The sequence below is a fragment of the Canis aureus genome, chromosome 9 (assembly GCF_053574225.1).
Source record: "Canis aureus isolate CA01 chromosome 9, VMU_Caureus_v.1.0, whole genome shotgun sequence".
Taxonomy (NCBI): domain Eukaryota; kingdom Metazoa; phylum Chordata; class Mammalia; order Carnivora; family Canidae; genus Canis; species Canis aureus.
Genome location: NC_135619.1, coordinates 8,926,895 through 8,951,396, shown reverse-complemented (window position 1 = coordinate 8,951,396; position 24,502 = coordinate 8,926,895). Strand labels below are relative to the sequence as shown.

General features: G+C 36.0%; 1 long non-coding RNA gene across 1 annotated transcript in view; it reads left to right on the top strand.

The window, feature by feature from the left end:
* LOC144320026 (uncharacterized) overlaps positions 1 to 24,502 on the top strand; it is a 57,650-nt gene that overhangs the window by 697 nt on the left and 32,451 nt on the right. Inside the window, exon 2 of the long non-coding RNA XR_013385621.1 lies at positions 19,631 to 19,802. This is a non-coding gene — a long non-coding RNA (uncharacterized LOC144320026). The remainder of the gene's footprint in view (positions 1 to 19,630; positions 19,803 to 24,502) is intronic.

Sequence of the window (24,502 nt, the reverse complement as noted above, 5' to 3'; positions counted from 1 at the left end):
ATTCCTCTATGTTTATACCATGTTCAGAATTTTTATTTTTTCCTTTTTATTTCCAAGGAAGTTTACCTTCCTTGTAAAATCCCTTCATTTGTGTCTGTACATCTTTATTTGACCGTTGTCTAATTTAGTGTAATGCTGGATGTGGGTATCTCTCTAATCTCCATTGTGGTGGGAGGCGTAATAGAGTCTTCTGGGTTTCTGTCAGGGAAAAAGGAGTTTCCAGATTAATACTAATCTTCAAAAAGAAGCCCTGTGTACAAAAAGAAGCCCTGTGTACAAAGTTCTAGTTGTTCTGATACTTCCCATGATATATTGTGGTACTGGCATTCTCAACTAGAACCATGAAAAATTTGACAGTTTAATGTCCACTGTGTGAAGGCTCTACCTGCATTTTATTAATTTCATTCCTGTACTTTTTTAAACAATTAGATTGTGTCTCCATCTAATGCCAAACAGCCACAAGGTTCAAGTCATCATATGTGCTTCCCTAAGTGTTGCCCTGCTTCCAAGGACTGGTTTATTAGTCTGTTACTAAAGTCTAAGAATAGTACACAGTAAATCTTAATTAAGTAGGTAATGCAACTCAATTATTTATATGAAACATACTCAAGGAGGAAAGAGTAAAAAGTCAGATTAATAAATTCATGGAGACTTTATATAATCCATAATTTGCAACAGATAGATAGGTAAATGATGATAGATAGATAGATAGATAGATAGATAGATAGATAGATAGATAGATATTCATGATGGTTAATTCCAAAATTTTCAGTCATCAAAGAAAAATGCATTTTTGATCCCTATGGTATTAAGGAAAGAGGAACCATGTATTTGAGAACCATTTTCAATAACAAGAATTAAATAGAGGTGTTTGTTTCATTACAGAATTAAATTAGTCAAAATATCCTATTCTTCAAGCATTTCCATTTATCAAGGTTTTACTATGTTTTTTGATAGGAAGTCTACTCAAGACTATCTGAGAAGTCAGTGTATTGGAATGTCACTTACCAAAGATTTCAAATATACTTTTAAGAGATTTTAGACCTTGACTTTTAGGGAAAGTTCTCTGGTCAAAAGACCATTCGCCTGCAGAATGTCACATAGTATCTTAAATAATTGTCACTAAAATCTCATTTCCCTGTCAGGCAGAAATGACATTGTTTCTACGATTGGGTGTATCTAGATACATATGACTAATATGATACAATAAAACCCTGAAATGTGTTGATATATTCAAGGCATGGCTTGAAAAATGAAGAGACCTTCCTAGAATCAAGATAGCCTTGTTTACTGGATCCAACCGCTCTTTAGACACTTGAGCGATTTAGGCAGAGATGCAGTTTTTGGATCCTTTTGTTTTAAATTGTGTCATCCATTACCTAAATGCATTTTTACCCAGCAAGAAATGGCAGAGCCCAGGATTTATAACATCAACACAAAATCAAAATCAAAATCAACACATATAACATCAACACAAAATCACAAAACTATACAACAACACAACATACACAACTATACACAACACTATAACATCAACACAAAATCACAAAAAGATGGTGATTTTGATCATGGTTTTTGAAAAGGTATTAACATGCCTACACATGCCTGTCCTTTCTACACACACCCCCAAATCCCCAAATATAATATGAATATTTTATAGTGATGTTTAGTAATGAGCACCCAATCCAACCTTAAAATGACTCCTCTTTTAATTAGCACATTAGTCACTCAGTAAAAATTGAGTTGGATGAATTATTCAAACAGAATTCAGCAGAGATTCAAGAGCAAATCTTCGAGACTGCAGAAAGAAGGAACAAGGCTGCATGATTGTTTTTCCACTCACAGAAGGTTAAAGAGGGATCCTGCAAAGCTAAGGAGAGGAAGTCAAAAGGGCCATTTGTTAACAGAGGAAGCCCTAGAATGAGTCTAAAGCTGCCAGTGTCGAGGATGACCTTGAAGCACTGATAAACACTAAGCAAAGGGGGGGGGGGGGAGATGTGTTGCTGAAGTAACGCTACTTTATTTTTTGCTCTCATAGCTTAAATTAAACCCCAAAGAATTACTACTGTGTACATTTTGGGATGAACTCTCACTAGGCATTCACCTAGTGCCTAAAATACTTTTGAACTGCAAAGAAACATTCATGTTGAAGTTTTGTTGCCTCAGGATAATTTTGTAATTTAGTGTGGAAGAAATGGTCCGATTAACAGTTGGGACCAGCAGGGGGAAACTAACTGGAGTGAAGAGGTGAGAGAGAGAGAGAGAGGGAGAGAGAGAGAGACAGAACTTTATTCCTCAACCACAAAAAAACTGCTTAAGGGAAGGAGAGGAAGTGGGAAAAAGCAGGGGGAAGTAGAATTCAGTAAGTCAGTGGCAGTGATAATTGGAAATAAAAATGACTTTTAAAATACTGCAAGGCCAAAGTCCATAAAAACAAGCAGGGGAAAATCCCCTCAAGGATTTCGACTTTCTCATGAAATTGTTCAGAAGCATGGACAATAAACAAAGCATGAATCCTGCAGGATAGATCCCTATCGCACAGATTTGGGCGAAGACAAGAAATAACCCAGTCGAGAAGAGAGTAGCCATGAAAGTCAGCCTGGCTCTCCAGGTAATTTATCTGCAAAAGACATTTGGTTGAACTATTTGTTTTTGGTTGCTATTCTCTTTCCATTTCATGTTGCTTTAGTCAGAGAAAAACACTTGAAGGCAGGAAGCCTGCTGGGTTGTACTTTTTTCATGCTGAGTGAGCCATTTCCCTGGGCTCAGTAGGAACTAGTTTGACTTTAGCCTGATGTACAACCTTCAGGAGAGAGGTTGGCTTCAAGAGACTAAGAGTCCTTCTGTGGCCATTTTAAGGAGGTGGGTTATTTTATGACATCTATAGTTGGCCGCAGAATATTTGAAGTAAATTAGGGTTTCGGGAGCATCATCTAGTGGTCAAAATCCATGACAGACTCTTACGACTGACCCAGATTCACTTCCACCCTCAGAATGAATGGTCATCCATTTACCTACATGCCCACCTGAGCTGTCAGACCCACGCTTAATCTGTAGGCCTAACCCAGAAATAATCATCATTTGACCCAAGCATACTGTGCTTCCCATTGATCATTTTTCTGTAATTGTTTGCCTTTAGAATAGGCTTGAATCAAATAAATCTGTTCCTACCTGCAGGATATCACTGAGGGCTGCAGAAAGCTATATAGATCAGGGGTTTCCTTTTCCCACTGGGCCATCACAGGAGGTGAAATTGTGTTCCCAGCTCCAGCCTACAAGGGATGTACAGAGACTGGTTCATTTTAGCTGGAATTATGTTGCCTTTTGACTTATTTATTTGACCCATGCTAATGTGAGTAGATGTATTTGTTGCTACCCTTGTTATCCATCAAGACTTTAAGCAGCCCTGGGAGAATGGGGGATGAGATTGGGTATTTGTCGTTCTGGGAGTACCCTGCATACAGTGAAACAAAAAAAGTGTCTAAAGTTAAAATTAGAGAATAAGTTTTTTGTTTTTTGTTTTTGTTTTTTTTTCACATTCTGCAGAGTTAACCACAGTTAATATTTCTGGTAGCTAGTGTTATGTTTTATTCCTTGACCAATTTCAGATAGTCATAACCTCCTGGAAATATGAAGATTTGGGCACTATAACCCTACATCTTATCTCTGATTTTTGTTAACTGTATGATTATTATTTCATTATTAACTTATATCAAATGTATATTCTAACCTACAAATATAAATAATGCTCCTGTTTTCTTTGTCTACAGGTTAGGTCTAATAGCTTAAACAGAATGAAAGCCATATTTTCAGTTTGTTGTTATATAAATGTTATTCACTCTAGATCTCTGTAGTATGACTGAATGGATAGAGAAGAAAATATAATCCTGTCATTAAGTCTCTGCTCCAAGGGGAATGATTCATGTGTGAAGGTCCAGTGGATTTCCTTTGAATTTCCCTTCTATTCTCTTTATTTTATCCAAACCTTATTCTGCCCTTGTTTCTTTTGTACCACATCATCTTTTGTTTTGTTTTGTTTTTTTGTATGACTCTTTTGCTGCTTGGGAGTGCTACCTTGAGAGGCTGGGTAATTTAAGAGTCCATGCATGTCCAAAGACGTCTTTATTTTGACTTCACATTGATTGTGGAGTTCATTTGAACTGGAATTCTATTACCTTTTCAGTTATTTATTTGATTCCTGCTAATATGTTCATTGCTAGTCATGTTACCTATTAAGATTTAGGCAGCCCTGAGGAAATGGGACATGGGGTTATATAAATTTTTTGTGGGTGGGGAGGAAAGATCCACCTGAATGGGGCTGAAAAGCAAAGACTCTAAAATAGGTACTGGCACTGTAAAGGACCAGAAAAATCCATGTTTTCGGGTTGAGAGACCATACTGTCTGTCACAACTCTGCTATTGCAGTACAAAAGTCGCCACAGATGATATGTAAATACAGAGGTGAGACCATGTTCCAATTAAACTTTATGCGTGTACACAGAAATTTGAATTTCATATTGTCTTCATGTATTGTGAAAGTGAATTTTAAAAAATTATTTTAGAATGTTAAAACCATTCTTAACCCTCAGATCACACAAAGGCAGGCAGCACCTGAACCCTGGTCTAGCATGAAAACAGCAAGTAAAAGTTTTCCTTTCATTCCCTGTTCTGATTTAAAACAAAACAAAACAAAACAAAAACAAAAAACAAAACCTAAACCTAAATACCTAAATAAGTTTCAATTAATTTTTTCCTTAATACTCTGAAGACTTTGTTCTGTTGTTTTCTAGCATCCCAGATTGCTAATGAGAAGTCTAACAGCAGTTTAATTCTCTTTCCTTCACAGGGAACCTACCCCCTCGCTCTCCAAAGATTTAGCATTTCCTCTGGATCTCTGAATTCTCAAAATTCACCAGGATCTTTAAAATGTCTTCTGCTTGAAACTTGGTGGTTTTGTTCTATCAGAAGGCTGTTACTTTTCTTTAACTCAGGGAAATTATGTTGTATATATGTGCCTTTATTGCTTTTTCCTCTCCCTTGCTTTTTCTTTTCTTTTTCTCTAAAATTCCTAATAGGATGAGATTACATTTCTTGTATCTATCATTCATGAACCTTTATTCTTTCTGACTCATTCTCTTGTACATTTCATTCTGGGAAATTTCCTCAATTTGATCTTCTCAGCAATTTCTTATTGTTCTTCCCATTTAATCATTTTATCTCTTCATTGGATTTAAAAAAATGTCCTCGTTTTTAATTTAGAAGAATTACTGTTCACTGACAGTGAATTGCTGTGGTTTATTTTGCTGCTTTGAGTTTTTGGAGCTTTTTCAGAACACAAGGATGACCCACTCATATGCCCATTGTCTTCCCCAAAGGTTTCCTTCTTCTTTGTCTCCTTCAACCTGATTCTCTACACTTTCTTTCAGTAAGTCCTCAAAACTTGCTTCACTTCTGCTTTCTTTTTATTCCTTCTTTTTGCTCCTTCCCTCGCCTTTACCTTCCGATAACTGTTATGGTTTCTCTCTATTTACAAATATTGTTCCTGTCATTTTCTTCTTAAAGAAGAAAGAAATCGAGGTTAATCCTCCGTCTGTTATCTTGAGCAGGTAGGTAAGAAAGACAACAGTGGAAGAGTTGATGAGAGTTTTGGGGAAAAATAAAAAGAAAAGAAAACTGCTTGTCCCTGTGGTACTTCACCTGGGACAAAATGGGAGGAAGTGAGGAGACTGTAGGAAGGGGGTAACTAAATCAAACTTTAGCCCCTTGGCAGTTTTGGGAAGAGGGTAGAAATGGCAAGACCATTCCTAAATAAAGCCAATAAACTTCCAACCAATGTTGTATAGCTAATAGATCCTATTGTTAATGTGGAGCTTCACAAGTTAAGGGGGCAGCACTGATTTGTTATTAAGATGTTGCAAACACATTTGCACCAACCAGTGAATTCAGTTCTATAGAAGAGACCAGGCTAGTTTTATTTGATTTCCCAGAGTCCTAAGTAATTAACCATGAATAGGAACAAGATAGCAAGTATGATAAATCCCACTGACGTCTCCTCTTCTGTATGATGAAGTAACGTCTAGTAATGTCTATTTAATGTTATCAAATCACCCCAGTATCAATGCCAGTAATTTCTCAATTAGTAGACTGTTCCACCATTTTAATGCTTTCTTATTTTTAAAAGCATTTTCATCTTTATGTTCTCTTTGAATGTCATAGGTACTTCACAGTGAAACCACATTTTGGTGTCAAAATATTTGTGATAGTGGCTCAAAGTAGACATGGTTTAATCTCGTTCCCCAGACTCCTTCATGGTGTTAATAATCACCTTCAGAGTGCAGTTTCCTGGCCATTCTGTATCACCTTTATGCTCTTCCTTTTGAATGGTCCACAATTTGCATAAATGGGGCCCAGAAGAGTACTGTGTCTGAGCTTTAGTGATGAACTGGGTGGAACTGGGGAGGAAGAGGAAAAGAGCATTAAAAAAGCTACCCAACCTAAAACACGGAGCTATTCCCAAGCAGAGTGTACAGACTGTGGATGTTCATTTTGTGCTCAAATAAAATCTAATCTTTCTCTCTCTCTCTCTCTCTCTCTCTCTCTCTCTCTCTTTCTCTCTCTTGCTTTATAATGCAGAGCAGATGTAGCAGTTTGGTCTTTTCCTCTGAGCTCTGTGTTGCTGAATTGAATAGTAACTTGCAAACTGATCTGTAGCCCAGGGAAGAAAAACTGAGAAATTAATTCCTCACCCCCTACTCTTTATATCATATGTGTGACCCTTAATTACATTCACAGGGTCCTATTCAGAATGTGTAATGCAGGTTAGGAGACAAGGGAGCTACCAGACAAACCAGACAAAAAAGATAACCTTGCAAAGCTTTTGTTTGTGAAACAATACCATAACCAGTTAGAAGTTTTACAAGGAAAAACTACATGAGAATAATAGGGCTTTGTAAATCAATTTGGGCTTCAGAGTTTCCATTTGGGGTTCACCTATATAAATGAAAGCAGTGACATTAAACTTACTTCAGATTTTAATCAGTGCTGAATTTAAATAGTATCATATATATAATAGAAAACAATGCATTATCTTCTCAAGACAATCTTCTCTCTCTCGGGATGAGGTCATACCCAGACCCCAAACCATCGTTATTGATGTTCAGGGCTAATGTGTTAATTTATATGTTCCTAACAGTTTTTTTTTTTTTTAATTCAGGTGTATATCCAACTATTTTAAAAGGATAATAACAGGGAGTATACACCAATCTATTACACCACTTTTCACTCTGTGCACATTTCATATGTGCATATGTTAATGACTTTATAGGAAGGAAAACTCATGAGGACAGCTATTCACTGATCATTAATATCTTTGATATAATCTCACATTTTTCTTGTTAATGTAACTATATAAGCTTGTCTGCTACTTGCCCATAGTACTTCAGCTGGTATCTGATTGGCATGTAACAGAAACTGATTAAAATGTGTTACCATGTCACTCTACCTTTCTGTATCTCAGTTTTCTTATCTACAAAACGAAGGGATAGATTGTCTCCAAATTTCCAGTTGGCACTTAGATTTTTTAGTGGGGAAACTTGGACTCCTCACTTTCAACATACCAGTTGGCAAAATTCACAGAGACTTACTTTGTCTCATTTGAAATCTTAAGATTTGGGAAAATCAAAATTGATCTGCAAATTAGAAAGGAGGAGGGCCCACCCTAGTCTCTTAGCTCCCCAAGTGACTGGTTCTACGCACAGTCAAAAATGTAAATGCTTAAATGGTATGCATATTTGTCTGACAACATAGTCCTTCCTCAATTCAGAAATCATTATGATTGCCTACTATATGCTTGCCTCTCCAGATATACTCCCCATCTGCTTGCTAAATCTTGCTGACAAATTCAAGGAATTAAAGCCCACTGTTCTAAAATTAGATGCAAGATTTAAAAAGCAATTGCCCCAGAGGGACAATCATTAGTTTAAATTTGGGGTAGCATGTAAAATTTATAAAATTGTTTCTGAGGACAGGTTTAATCTCTTGCAATGTTATTTAGGTATGGTTGATATAAGGTACAACTTGACATACACAACGTAATGAGTTTGACACGTGTATATACTTCTAAAACCATCATCGCAATCAACATAGTGAACATTTCTATTACTCCTAGAAGTTTTCCTGTGGCCCTTTGGAATCCAGGCCTCTCTCACATGCCCATCTCTCTCCAGGAAACCACTGTTTTGCTTTCTATCACTGTAGATGAGCTTGCATGACATAGAATTTAATATCAATGGAACCATACTGCATATACTCTTTATAAATGGTTTCTTTCACTCAGCCTAATTATTTTAAGATGCACTCTCTGTTGTTGTGTGTACTGATAGGTTATTCCTTGTTATGGCTGAGATTCCATTGCACGGATATGCCACAATTTGTTTATACATTCACTAATTGATGGAGATTTAAGTTGTTTCCAGTTTGGGGCTACTACAAATAACACTGCTATGAATATTCAAGCACAAGTCTTTGTGAGGTTATATGCTTCCTTTTCTGTTGCATAAATACCTAGGAATGAAATGGCTGGATTGTATAGTAGGTATATGTTTAACTTTTTAAGAAAGACAATTATTGTACAAACTCACTCGTATGTGGAGTTTAAGAAACAAAACAGAGGATCATAGGGGAAAAGAGGGAAAAAAATTAAACAAGACGAAATCAGAGAGGGAGACAAACCATAAGAGACTCTTAATCATAGCAAACAAACTGAGGGTCACTGGAGGGGAAGGGGATAGGGGTTGGGAGCACTGGGTGATGGACTCTAAAGAGGGCATGTGATGCAATGAGCACTGGATGATGAATCACTGACTCTAGCTCTGAAACCAATAATACATTATATGTTAATTTATTGAATTTAAATAGAATTTTAAAAAAGAAACTGCCAAACTGCTTTTAAAGTTTTGTACTGGAGCACCTGGTTGGCTTAGTTGGTTAAGCACCTGATTCTTAATTTTGGCTCAGGTCATGATCTCAGGGTTGTGAAATTGAGCCCTGCATTGGGTTCTGTGCTGAGTGTGGAGCCCGCTTAAGACTTTCTCTCTCCCTCTCTTTCTGCCCCTCCCCTGCTCATGCTTGCTCTCTATCAGAAATAACTAACAGTGGTCATACTATTTTAAATTCCCACAAGCAGAATGTGACTGTTCCAGTTGCTCTACACCAGAGATAATGTCCCATTAGCCAGATCTGGTCTACCATCTGTTTTTGCTTGGCCCATGAGCTAGGAAAGGCTTTTATATTTTCAAGGGGTTGGGAAAAAATTCAAAAGAACAATAACATTTGTAATATGTAAGAATTATGGAAAATTTGAATTTAGTGTCCATAAATAAAGTTTTATTAAAACATAGCCCTGATCATTTGCAGCTGCCTTTGTGCTCCATGGTTGAATAGCTGTGACTGAGACCACATGGCCCAATGTGGTCAAAATGTCTTCTCATTTTGATATATTTTTAGATTCAGTAGCTAAAATTTTATTTATAATTTGTGCATCTTTTTAAATAAAGAATACTGGTGTGTAGATATGTTTTATCAATGGCTTTGTCTTGTTTGGTATCAGGGTAATACAAGTTTCACAGAATGAATTGGAAAGCTCTCTCCTATTTTTGAAAAGAGTTTGTATAAAAGTAGTATCCCTACTTCTTTAAATGATTGGTAGGATTCACCCTCGAAGCCATCTGGGTTTGAACTTTTCTTGTTCAAAGATAACTAGAGTTTCAATTTCTCCAATAGCTACACAAATATTAAGGTTATCTGTTTCTTCTGGAGTGAGCTTTGGTAGTTTGTCTTAAATTTTTCTGTTCATCTAAATTGTCACATTTATTAGTATAATGTTCAAAATATTCTTTCATTATCTATTTGATCTCTGTAATATCTGTAGTGATAGTTTCTTTTCATCAGACATTAGCAACTTATGCATTTTTCCTTTTTTTCTGTTCAGTCTAGCTGGAGGTTTGTTGTTTTTGTCAATTTTATAAAGAGCCTGCTTTTGTTCTATTTATATTCTCTCACTCCTCTCTTTCCTTTTAGTTTTTTTATTTGATTGATTTTTGCTCTTATCTACATTATTTCCTTCTTCATCTTACTTTGGGTTTCATTTCTTCATCTTTGTCTATTTTCATTAGGAAAAAAAACTCAGAACATAGTTTGGAGAACTTTATATTTTGCTACTACAAGTGTTGAATACTAGAAATTTTCCCTTATGCATTGAATAAAATACCACAAATTTTAATATATTATATTACCTTTTTCATTCAACTCAAAATATATTCTAATTTCTCTTGTGGTTTCTTCTTTGAACCACAAGTTGTTTATAAGTTTGTTTTTCAGTTACAATGTATTTGGGGGTTTTCAGAGATATTTTTATTATTTATTTCCAAAATAATTGGAATGTGGTCAGAGAACATATTTTGTAAAATTTGATCATTTTAAAGTTCAATAAATAAATAAAGCTCTCAATAGAGCTGTTTATTGGACTTTCAGAATATGGCTTATCTTAGAAAATGCCTTCTTTATTTGTGCTTAAGGAAAATGTGAGGTGGAATGTCTTACAAATATCAACTACGTCAACTTTCTTCACAATATTATTTGTATTTTCTGTATGTTTATGGACTTTTGGTCTAATTTTCCTATATATTATCTAGAATAGAATGTTGAAATGCCCAGGCATCACAGTGGCTGTCTCTGTTTTTCCTCGCAGTTGTTTCAGTTTCTGCTTATAATTTGAAGCTTATTATTAGATGCGTAAATGTTTAGGATTTTTACATCTTGACCCCTTTATTATTGTAAAATAACCCCCTTAATCCCTGGTAATAGTCGTTGCTCTGAATTCTACTTTGTTTGATATTAAAATAGCTAATCCAGCTTTCTTTTGGTTAGCATTTAGCATATTCTATTTTTTACTGTCCTTGCACTTTTAACCTATCTGCATCTTTGTATTTAAAGTGAATTTCTTTCTACCTCACCGTCATTTTCCTCAATCTCCCATAAATTTTGCAGGGCTTTGGAGCCCAGTCCTATGCTCTACCTATACTCATTTAGATGACAAATACTCCACGTTTTATATCTCTATGCTGAAATTGTGCCTTAACTCCAGATTTTATATAGCTAGCTGCTTACTAAAGATCTCCATTTGGATGTCTAGTAAGCATCTTAGACTTTGTTGGTCCAAAACTAAACTCCTGGTCTTCATCTCCAACCTATAGTCTTTTTTTTTTTTTAAGATTTTATTTATTTATTCATGAGAGACACACAGAGTGAGAGAGAGAAGCAGAGACACAGGCAGAGGGAGAAGCAGGCTCCATGCAGGGAGCCCGACGTGGGACTCCATTCCGGGGCTCCAGGTTCAGGCCCTGGGCTGAAGGCAGGAGCTAAACCGCTAAGCCACCCAGGGATCCCCCAACCTATAGTCTTTTCTATCTTAGGAAATGGTAAATCTATCCTTTGGCTTGAGTCAAAAATTTTGGAGTCATTTTTTACTTCATTCTTTGATACATACCTTATCTCCATCTCTCATCAAATCCTATTGACCTTACCTTCAGAATATGTTCATATTCCAACAGATCATCACAGCAACATTGCTACCCACAGTGCAAAGCAGCATCATTGCTCTTTCAAATGACAAACGTTCTCATTATCATTTCATCATTTCTACTCTTACCTACCTACTCTACTTTCTGTATAGCTGCTAAAATGATCCTTTCAAAACTTAAATCAAATCATATTTTCTCCTCTATTCAAAACCTACTAATGACCTGCCCTTTCACTCAGAGTAAAAGCCAAAGTCCTTACAATCACCTCAGATTGCCCTATGGCTTTTTTATTATATCCTTCAGCTCTTTTTCAAATGTCAACTCCATAATAAGGCCTTTGCTGACCACTCAATTGAAACTTGTAAAACATCTCCCAAGACCTGGCACTGTCCATTTTCCTCCAGGCTTTATTCATTTTTAAAAGAACTTACCACATCATTGCATACCATGTATTTTATCTATTTATTTTTTATGGTCTGTCTTTCCTAATAAAAGATGAACTCACTGAGAACAGGGTTTTTTCTTTTTTCTGTTTTCTTTCATATTGTAATCCTACCACATGGAAGAGTACCTGGTACTTAATCAATATTAGTTGAAGAAAGAAACAAAACTTTTAGAAACTAAACAATATACTGAGTTTTCAAAAATACATTTGCTAGATATAGAATATTAAAAGTTGTATATGATTCTCACAATTTTGTTCATACTCCTAAGGTATCCACTTATTGCTAACCAAATTAAAGCATGAGTGTCTATTCAATAGTGATGTTGACTAAGGCATGAGAGTTTATTGTGCATGTGTGTGCGTGCATGCACCCTTTGTTCATCACCTCTGCCCACAATATATCATTATTTTGCTCAAGATTCATAATGGCTCCAAACTTACATACACACACACTACCTTGACTTAGGCACACCTTCCTTTCTAATGTAGTTTACCTCACTTCTTACCAAGGACCCATCATTTCTTTAACTCCTTTTCCTGTCTCTAAGAGCACTAAGCCATCACCTGTGAGTTTTCCTCATCCAGAATGTCCTGACATTTCCCATCTATCTTAGAAAACTCTCACTGTTTGCTTTGACAGATGCATGCAATATTGACTTGCCTCTTCTCCGTAGGCTTATAGACATCATTGTTTGTATCATTCATGTAACATTTATCCTAACTTGCCTTATATTGAAGCATGTGTGTCATATGGCTCCATCGTCCTTCTAAAATATCTTCCTGGAAGAGATAATTCTGACCGAATTTAGCTACCTTATCTTCCTTGAGTTTATATCCCTAATGATGAGCACTGAGGGGAATAAACTTACAACCTAGCATATTGATGCTATTCTAAATTCATGACATCCAACTTCCACTGGGCTGCCATTGAGTTCCTAATTAGTTCTTGATCTCATTTCTTTGTAACAGCTATTTCCAACCTTCTCCTTTTTCCTTAAACCTCTGTTCCTGCCAGTTTGCTTCTTACCCCTCAGCATATGTCTTAGCCTCCTACTTTAAGGAGAAAATAGAAGCCTACTACCAGTGTTCTCAACTTCATGCAACCAAAGCAGTTTCTTTGCACCTGCACTTATCCTCTCCTCCTTTCTCTCCATTTCATTTCAGTACATGAATTAACTGTCTAGTGCTAATGTCTCTACCTGGGCTCTTGATCTCTTTCCTTTTCACCTTTCAGCATTCTCCCTCAATGAATGGGGGAGGATTCCTTCTCCTGTACCTTTAGCTCTACCATTTTTTTTGAGCTTACTCCCTATCAGGACTAACCATGCTCAAGTGTTGCCTAACTTTATAACAACCTCTTTGAAAACACATTATTCTCCTAGACACCAAGTCCTTATCATCTTTCTTTCATAGAAACAGAATTTGAAAGTGTTAAACATCTTTATGGCTATTCTCTTCCCTCTCATACTTCAATCCACTATGCAAATTTTCCTCAACTTCTGATTGGGTTATGTTCCAATAAATCCATTTTAAATTGAAAACATCCTAAGTAAAAAATGTATTTACTATGCCTAATCTACTAAACATCATGGTTTAGCCTAGTTTAGCATAGCCTGCCTTAAATATGCTCAGATCACTCACCTTAACTTGTAGTTGGGCAAAACCATCCAGGACAAAATCTATTTTATACGATAGTGTTGGATGTCTCATGCAATTTATTGAATACTGTACTGAAAGTGAAAAATGGAATGGTTGTGTGGACACCGAATCATTGAAAGTGTATAGCATGAATTGTTTACCCTTGCAATTGCAGGGCTGATTGAGAGCTGTGGCTTGCTATCCATCCAACATCATGAGAGTACTGTACTACATGTGACTAGTCCAGAAAAAGATCCAAAAAATTCAAGTATGGTTTCTACTGAATTCATATCACCCTAGCATCATTGTGAAGTCAAGAAATCATAAGTCAATTTATCATAAGTTGAAACTTTCTATAGCCTAGCTTTCACCCCTACCACTATACTGAAACAGTTATTTTAAATCTTCAAATAAAGTCTTACTTTGCAACATGATGAATAATACTTAGAATCCTGCATTTTGATCCCCTGTATGTCTTCCTCAGTGTTTCTGTTCTTACTCTTCCCCTTCCTCCAAACACTATGCACCATAGTTTCTTATAAATCTTAGAACATATAATGATGTCTCTCCTTCTCTGACCTTCAGGATTTCATATCTTATAATCTTTGCTGATTGGTTAGCATTCATATATTTTCCAAGTCTCATTTGGGAAATTGATTTATTCAGAAAATTTCTCTTCTTGATTTTTTCCCAAGTCTGAGGTTAAAGTTGTCCAGTATGTTGTCCCATAGCAGGCCATACTCCTCACATCGTAATTGTTCATTTAATTGTCTATATCCTCCACTAGATCACAAATTTCATTATGGCATAAAGCTTTGTTTGTCATTGTCATCCATGGTTCCCAAATATGATGCTTTAGGCCAGTAAACACATACACACACACACACACACATACACGCACACACTGTGACTTTAGTCACTGTGATATTTGCAATATACATATATTGTGTGTGTGTTTATATACATAGTAATTTCTAACAATAGACTTTTCATGTTCTCATTTACAAACAAATAGAATTTGTGAAGCAAAAGATGAAAACATTTTGATGTTTTCATAGGTTACACTGTCACTGTAAGTTGTCACACTGGCTTAACATTTTTGAAATATAAGAGAATCCCTTCCGTAGCTATTTTTAACTACAAAATATTTTTCCAATAATATAGTCAAAATTTAATATAATATGCATGTAATATTAATATATACTAATGTAGTATAGATATTAACTAAATATTAGAGTACCCAGGACTTAGTCCTTGATCCTCATCCTTTTCCTGTCCATCATTCTTTAGATTTTCATAATCAATCTCTTTGTTTAAATATTCTAACAGTTACCTATTGTTCTGCAGCCAATCACCCCAAAATTTGGTGGTCTAAAACATAATTTATTGTGTTTCATGGTTCTGTGGAAGGTTATTCCTAACTTACTCACATGACTGCAGTCAGCTGAAAGGTATATTGGAAGGTCCAGGATGGCCTCACACATCGGGGTGGCAGTTGATTCTGATTGTCAGCTGGTATGTTTTGGTTCTCCTGCTTGTTGCCTCTCATCTTCCTGTTGGTCAGACTGGCATCCTTATGTGGCAGTCTCAGGGCAGTGTTCTTAAAAGGGTAGAAGGGAAAGCTGAAAGGCCTGTACAGATCTAGCTCGAAAGTCATATTATCCCTTCTGGCACAGTCTGTTGGTTGTAGTAAGTTGCAAGACCACATTCAAGAGACAGGAAAATAGATTTCACATTTTTGGTGAAAGGAAAAAAAAGTCCTATCACAAAAGTACAGGCAAAATGCTCCAAAAACCACCTTCCCCATCCCAATTAATAGCAAATCCATCCCTCTCTCTACCTGTTCTGGCAAAAATCCTTGATGTTGTCCTTGTCTAGAATGACTATATAATTTATCATCCAAACTGGGTTACACTTGGAAGAGAAAACAGAAGTGAAAAATAATTGAAATTATATAATTTTTGAAATGGGTATTTTGCAATGGAAAATTAGACTTTATTGCAGATCTAGAAAATAATTCATTCATAACTACTTTTGAAAACACATTTCTAAAGTAAAATTTACATATATCCTTATATATAGAAAATATGAAACAGTAATTTGAATTACTGATACAGTCAGTAGATTCTTCTCTGTATAATATAGTATTTTTAAATGAGAAAAACACTATATCCACAAGTGTCAAGAAACCGGGAAGCTCAGAGTAAATTCTATTAAATGGAAGAGATCTCAATTCTGCTTTCTTTCATTAAAGTATACATATAGTTCATTTAAAATAGGCCACAAATTCGTTTTGCCTCCATCAAGTGCCTCCATCAAGAGGACCTTTCTTTGATAAATATTTTTATGATAAAAATTTGTCAAACCATTTTCTCTACATATACTTCTTTTGAGTGTTGCTCCAAATTTAGATACCGCAAAACCATAGGACTTTGCAATTTTATCCCACTGGCACAGAATATATAAATATACAATTAAAAGTTCTATGAAATGAATCCTTCTACACTTGGAATATTTCAAAGTAAAGTTGTAAAATTTCAAAATGAAATTGTGTACTTCATTTGATCCATCATCATTTATTTTGTCTGTTATTCTTTCGTTTTTATAGAGATAAATATAAAAGTCTTTCTGTTTTCAGGCTTTAGTTTTATTAGCTACAATACATTAAAAACTTCAGTAGCTGGAGTTTTGTTTTGTTTAGGTTTTCTCATTACTGAATACTTCAGTTAAACACTTCCAATGCTTTTGAAGACAAGAATTAGAAGACACAGTCAGAAAAGTTTCATTGCCATTTGGAATACTTAGTAGTATTTGAAGGAATCAACTACAAACTACAGATTTCACTAATTTGCCGACAGCAGCTGTCTTTTTAAAAAATTAAACATCAGCTTTATAGCTCAGTTTTTCTCTGTGTCTATAAATTATGTGTAAATTTTGACAACTTTCATTTTTATTTTTAGAATATCACCCCAAATTTGGACTCAATTTTGAGTTGTATATATTCTACAATCAATTCCAATATACTTCTACTTCATGAGTATCTTAGTAAGCATGTTGTTATTTTCATTTTGATTATGAAACTGTATTCCCCAAAATCTCATTCAAATTTTCACTGTAAAACAAATAATTCTATCTTTATTGCTGCATTTAACCAAGTGGAATTTGAAATAATGTCAGAAATTTCACCTTCAAAGAAATGAAATTTTAAAAGCTTTACTTTGAACTGAAGCTGAATAAAGTAATCAAACCATTACTGAATTAATGGATTTTCTATTTGAAAAATTTGATGACACTCATAGGGCACCAACATCACTTAAAAGCTCTTCAGCTGTTGAACCATAAGAAAACTTGAAATGGAAGATGAGCAAAAGTAGTTTAAAATAATGAACATTGATCTAAATGAAAAGTCATTCTTCATTTAGTGATCTGTGAACTTGTATTTGGCAGGTGCACATATAAAATCGTTTTGAAGGACAATCTTCTTTAAAAAAATAAACCTTAAGGTTGATGGTGATACTTCATCACAATTTTGCCCTGTTTTTATTTTCTTTTTTTAAAAAAAAATCTCAGCACCAGTATCACCCCATTTGATGTTGGTAGAATCTAGGGTCTCAATCCTGGAAGATGGAGATGGGCTTTCGATGATGACATGTCTCCAGTTTTCAGCCTTGACTGTGTGCTGTTGAATTTTCTGTGAGTGGAATCTCATGGGAACATGTTCACCATTGTGTCCTGGGGGCATAGCTGGCACTGTACCAGGAGATACAGCTCTGTGTAGAATGAGGAGGAGCAGAAAACTATCCTCTGTTTTTCATGGGACTTGTAGTATCATTAATATCCCCATGAAAGATGGTAAATATCATCAAGAGTTTATGCAGGTTGCATATTTATCATCAAATTTCTTGAGGAATGGAGACTCTGTACCCCTTTTTTGAAAATTGCTAAACATGAATTTAGTGTTTTCTAGTTTAGTGAGACCAAAAAAAGCTTATTGGAAAGAATTACAAAATAGTAAAAAATAGTTTTAGATCTATGCCATATAATAAATGATAATAATATATCATAGATTATAATAATATATAATAATATATCATATCATAATAATATATCATAATAATATCATAGATTATCAAACTATGTAGCAAGCATACTCAGATTCCTTTCTACACAGGAATAGCTAATTTCTAATCTCCTCTCATATTTCAGAAGTCACTGTGACCGTGGACACTACTGACTGGTGGTCTGGGGGCATAGCATGTCTCCCGGCCTCGTGGGATAACTGGTTACTATCAGGTAGTCAGTAGGAAGGATGGTACTGAATACTTCTGTCCACTGGAGAGCATGGAGTTACTGTTTCTAAGGGAGCACACTTTGATCAAAGAAGCATAAAGTCTTTTCTTCTTTCCACCCCACACCCAATCCATCAGCACATCCTGTTTTCTCTATCTGCATCACTTGTCTAGAATCTTACCATATCTTGTGATCTCCTTGACTACCTCTATGGTTCAAGTAACCATTTTACATAGCCTGGACTCCTGTGCTAGCCTCTTATCTGGCCTCCATGCTCTACTTTTGTCCCTCAAAAGTCTATTTTCAATACAGTAGCTTAGTGAAATTCTAAAAATTTAAGTTAACACCTTTCATTCCTCTATTAGAAACCCAGTAATGGCTCTCTAGTTAGCTCAAAGTAACCACCAAAATGCTGCTCTTGAACTCCACACCCTTCTCTATTTGGCACCATTCCCCTTTTATGAGCCACGTCCAGCCACAGACAATTCTTTGAGGGCCTTTTGTCTAACTGGTGCTTTTATTTGGAATTCACCTTCCCTGTATATTCTCTTGGCAAAATCTCCTCACCTTATTTCAGAACACAAATGTAAATCGCATCTCCTCAATGGGTTTACTTTATTATTCTACTTAATACAGCTATCTGAACACACCCCTACCTTACTATGAGGGTCTGTACTCTACTACTTTTCAGCGTCTATACACTATATGAGCTCCAGTACTGGTCAGCTTAGCCTATCATATTACTGTCATACCGTAGTAACACAACACCTCCATTACTTACAGCAACATTTTACATCATAGATTGACTGAGGCTGTGCTTCAATATCACTTTCATTCTGAATATTCAATGCTGAATTGTCTTTTTCACCTGGTAGAAAACAGAGGCTCCTGCTTGGAATAGCATCCATTATTCCCACTGACATTTTATTAGCTAAAACAGGTAATATGGCCAAACTTGAAGTAAAAAAATGTAGGAAGAAAATCCTCCATAGAAAGGGGCTTAATACTAGTTGATGTTTTTTATTTATTGTGATCCCCCCTAGCACCTCAAGGGCAGGGCTCTTTTTCTCTTTTGTTCATGTTTTTTTCTCCCCCTGGTAAGTATTGAGAACATAGAACAGACTTGACACATGGGACCTATTAAGTAAAATTTTATTGAATAAGAAAATGAACAAAAATGCACCACTATATGGTTTTACATTTCCAAAACTATCTAAAGCTCTTTAGAGTTGCCATGGCTAACTATAACTTAAAAAAAAAAAGATCATAGGCTTGTATATCAATTTATTGTTGATAGCTAACTTCAGTGAGCATATAAGAATATAGTGGAGGGTCATAAATAACATTCCAATGATAAGGGAATAAGGGGAGTGTTGCTATTTCTGTAGCTTTGTAAGTGGTTACTTGGCTTCAGACATCTTTCCTTTGCTAATAGTATTCATATAGCACTGTGACTAACCCAAAGGGGCATGTCATGATTAGTTTAGGCCAATAATGGCACTTATTTTCTTCTCTTACCCCTTGCAGAGATTGTTCTGGGATGATTTCTTAAAGAAGTAGTTTGGTGAGATCATCTGGAAGTCAGTTTGCTCCCTAATGAAAGAGACAGTTGTGTAAGGAGAATATTTTTCTTAGCCCTCTTCTCCCTCTTTTTTTACTTGGGTGCTGTTGGATAAAGATGATATGACTAGGACTATGGCAGCCATTTTGTGACCATGAAGTGACAAAAATGGGAATGAAAACAAACACATGGAGAATGAAGGATTAGACCAATGGAAAGAACCAGTGTCTTTTATCATATCATTAAGCTGCTAAAACAATTCTGCAATTACCTGCATATAGCATTCGTGGTAAGTAAACAATATACATACTTGCATAGTGGTTCAAGACACTTTGTGTCTGGCAGCTGAAGGTGTCCCAAGACAGATCTCTTGGGTCAAAAAAAAAAAAATCATTAATAGATATTGCAACATCTCATAGTATGGTATGTTTCAAATATGTTTAAAAAAGATCTGAAAAAAGTAAGGAGCAGATTGAAACTGTAACTTTGGCATTTTGCCAATATATTGGATGTGGTCAAAATGCTAGAAGGTAAATTGGTTTGATCATCTATAAATGGGAAAAAATTTTTAGAATTGACCAAGAGAAGCAATCTGAGTGGTTTTTGTTTGTTTGGTTTTTTGGTCAACCAGCTATTCCAAAATCATTTAGATCTCATCATAAATTGAAATGTTCTAGACCATGCTATAGTACTACATTAATGTAGAAATACAAGATACATGGTAATTATTTTACTATTTAGCATATATGCTTGACTTTAAAAGGGTCTAGTACTAATTTGGGGCTAAATATGGTTTTATAATTTCATAAACAATGGTACATACCTTTGGAAGCATTTGGTAATCAATATGGGATTTTGAATATTAATATATCATGTGTAGAAAATGGATGTTTTCCTCCAAATCCAGGAAGACATTATGGATTTTAGAAAAAGTCATAAAGGGCAGCCCAGGTGGCTCAGTGGTTTAGCACTGCCTTCAGCCCAGGGCGTGATCCTGGAGACTCGGGATCGAGTCCCACGTCAGGCTCCCTGCATGGAGCCTGCCTCTCCCTCTGCCTGTGTCTCTACCTCTCTCTCTCTCTCTCTCTCTCTCTCTCTGTGTGTGTCTCTTATGAATAAACAAATCTTTAAAAAAAGTCATAAAAACTTAAAGAGCTCTGTTTGCCCCTATGAGAAGATGTCAGTGACATAAGGAAGGGAATAAATGGCATTTATATTGAATTGAAACATGTATTAGATATAAATTCATTTAGGAGTAAATAACAGACAATTCCATTACCATAACTTAAATAGGGTTTTGTCTCATGAAACAGGAAGTTAAAGGGTGGAAAATTCAGGATTGCCATGACAGTTCAATGATGCCATTAGGAACTAAAACTCTTCTATCCTCAGCTACTCCATCCTTATTACGCATTTACTAACCTTTATTATTTCCTGTCTCGGGGTTGAAGAATGGAATTTTTATCTTATGTCACCATTCATGGACAGAGGAAGGGTAAGGTCTAAATCTCATTAGGTAATGCCCCCCCACGTTTTTTTAAAGATTTTATTTTTTTATTCATGAGACACACACACACACACACACACACACACACACACAGACGCAAAGACACAAGCAGAGGGAGAAGCAGGCTCCACGCAGGGAACCCGACGTGGGACTCGATCCCAGGTATCCAATCATGCCCTGGGCCAAAGGCAGGCTCTAAACCACTGGGCCACCTAGGGATCCCCAGGTAATGCCTTTTGATTTGGGGAAGCAAACTCCAGACTTTTGGTGATATTTCATTGACCAGAACAGTGTCACAAGCCTACAACTGGCAGCAAGGTAGAGTAGGAAATTGATAATTTTAACTTCCTGGCCTTTATAGTAAAATAATGCAAGGGTAAAAGAATTACAAAGGGGTTCTAGACACTTAAGAAGGTATGATTATATGGAAAATCATAATTATTTTTATGGTCTTTCATCTGAAGCTAAGAAAGTACTTACGAATCTTCATAAATACAGTTGGAAGAAGCATCTTTTTCTACCAAGGTAATGTCATTTTCCCTTCCTGTGATTCATTGCCTTCCTTCATTTCTCCTATATGAACATTACCCAACTTTTGAATTAACTACATAATTTACAGTGCCTAGCACAGAATGAAAATGTAAGGCCCTGACTAAGGGTTAGGAAGTCTGTCTCCCAGTTTGATGCAGCTGCTACCCCAACCCATGGGGTTAGGTGATCCTTCTCCCCCAAGAGATTGTATCCTCTGTGTTGGGACATGCTTTACCTAAATTGAGAGATGGTGAGATGCCGCTACTGAACTGCCACTGAATATGCCTTTCCTGACTCTTCTAGTTTTTCTTAATCCTCAATTGTGCCCTATGGGTAATCATGATTCCCTAGACTGATTATAAACTTCCTGGGTAGTTTCAGCTGTGTCTTACACTGTTTTTAGCATTATCCTGGAACTCAGCCCTTGGTAGATCCCTGAGACATCATTAATTGTTCTTCCATTTGTCCTTAACTACAGCAGGTGATCTCTTAGTGGTAGTGGTGAATCCTGTTATTTAGTGGCCAGCGGTAAGGTCCTGACATATATTGTAGAGCTAAATGTTTGACACAGAGACTTTTCCAATGGTCCCTACCATGCTCTAGGTCAATGCTCTCCTTGGTGATTCCATGACCACAGCTTCATGGTCCTTAAGGCCACATGCTGCATCTCCAATTCAAGAAGGGCTGTAGAGACAAAATTCACTCCTTCCTGGCTTTAGACTTAGGTTCTTCTTTAATTCCTATTATAAGCTGGGTCCTAACAGTGTCTATTCTCCATGTACTGTATATTCAGAGAAAGACCTCCACAAGCAGAAAGTAATTAGATTCTCTATTCTGTTCCACTGATCTATGTTTCTGTTTTTTTGTGCCAGTACCATACTGTCTTGATGACCACAGCTTTGTAATATACCTTCAAATCAGACATTATGATGCTACCAGTTTTGATTTTATTTTTCAACATTCCTTTGGTTATTTGGGGTCTTTTCTGATTCCATATGAGTTTTAGGATTATTTGTTCCAGCTCTATGAAAAATGTCAGTGGTATTTTGATAGAGATTGCATTGAATGTATAGATTGCTCTGGGTAGCACAGACATTTTAAAAATATTTACTTTTCCAATCCATAAGTATGAAATGTTTTCCATTTCTTTGTGTCTTCTTCAATTTCTTTCATATGTGTTCTGTAGCTTTTAGAGGACAAATCCTTTACCTCTTTGGTTAAGTTTATTCCTAGGTATCTTATGCATTTGATGCAGTTGTAAATGGGATTGATTCCTTAAATTTCCCTTTCTTTAGTCTTAGTGTATAGAAATGCAACTGATTTCTGTGCACTGATTTTATATCCTGCCATGTTACTGAATTCCTGTAAGAGTTCTAGGAATTTTGGGGTGGAGTCTTTTCAGTTTTCCACATAAAGTATCATATTATCTGCAAAGAGTGATAGTTTTTCTTCTTCTTTGCCAATTTGAATTCCTTTTTTTTTTTTTTTTTTTTTTTTTTTGTCTGATTGATGAAGCTAGGACTTCTAGTACTATGTTCAACAGTGGTGAAAGTAGTCATCCGTATCATGTTCTTATCTTAGGGGAAAAGCTCTTAGTTTTTCCCCATTGAGAATGGATATTTTCTGTGGGCTTTTTGTAGATGGTTTTTATGATATTTAAGTAGGTTCCCTCTATCAATACACTGAGACAGGAATCTGTCAAAACCAAGAGGACAACACAGGCAGCAACCTCTTCGACCTCAACCACAGCAACTTCTTGCTAGACACATCTCCAAAGACAAGGGAAACAAAAGCAAAAATGAGCTCTTTGGACTTCATCAAGATAAAAAGCTTCTGCACAGCAAGGAAAAGTCAACAAAACTAAAAGACAACCTACAGAATGGGAGAAGATATTGTAAATGACATATCAGATAAAGGGCTAGTGTCAAAGATCTATAAAGAACTTCTTAAACTCAACACCCAAAACACAAATAATCCAGTCAGAAAATGGGCAGAAGACACGAACAGACATTTCTCAAAAGAAGACATACAAATAGTCAACAGATACATGAAAAAATGCTCCACATCACTTACCTTCAGGGAAACACAAATCAAGATCACAATGAGATACCACCTTACACCAGTCAGAAAGGCTAAAATTAACAAGAGAGGAAACAACAAGTGTTGACAAGAATGTGGAGAAAGAGGAACCCCATACACTGTTGGTGGGATTACAAGCTGGTACAGCCACTCAGGAAAATGGTCTAGAGGTTCCTCAAGAAGTTAAAAACAGAGCTACCCTAAGACCCAGCAATTGCACTACTAGGCATTTACCCCAAAGATATAAATGTAAGGATCCAAAGGGGAATCTGTACCCCAATGTTCATAGTAGCAATGTCCACAATAGCCAAACTGTGGAAAGAGTCAAGATGTCCATCAACAGATGAATGGATATATATATATATATATATTCAGAAAGGATGAATACTTACTACCATTTATGTTGACATGGATGGACTGGAGGTATTGTGCTGAGTGAATTAAGTCAATCAGAGAAAGAATTATCATATGGTTTCACTCATATGTGAAATATAGGAAACAGCACAGAGTATCATAGGAGAAAGGAGGGAAACTTGAATGGGAAGTCATCAGAGAAGGAGAAAAACCATGAGAAACTCTAAAGTATAGGAAACAAACTGAGGGTGCTGGAGGCAAGGTGGGGTAACTGGGTAATGGGCATTAAGGAGGGCATGTGATATGATGAGCAATGGATGATATACACAACTGATAAATTGTTGAACACTAAATCTGAAACTAATGATGTACTTACTATATGTTGGCTAATTGAATTTAAATTAAAAAATAAAATAACAAGTAATTAGAAGCAATCCTACCTTTTTCCTGATGTTTCTTAAAGGTCCAAGGAATTCAATGCATAATTCATAGCAATATCCTCACACTCTGTCATTGCC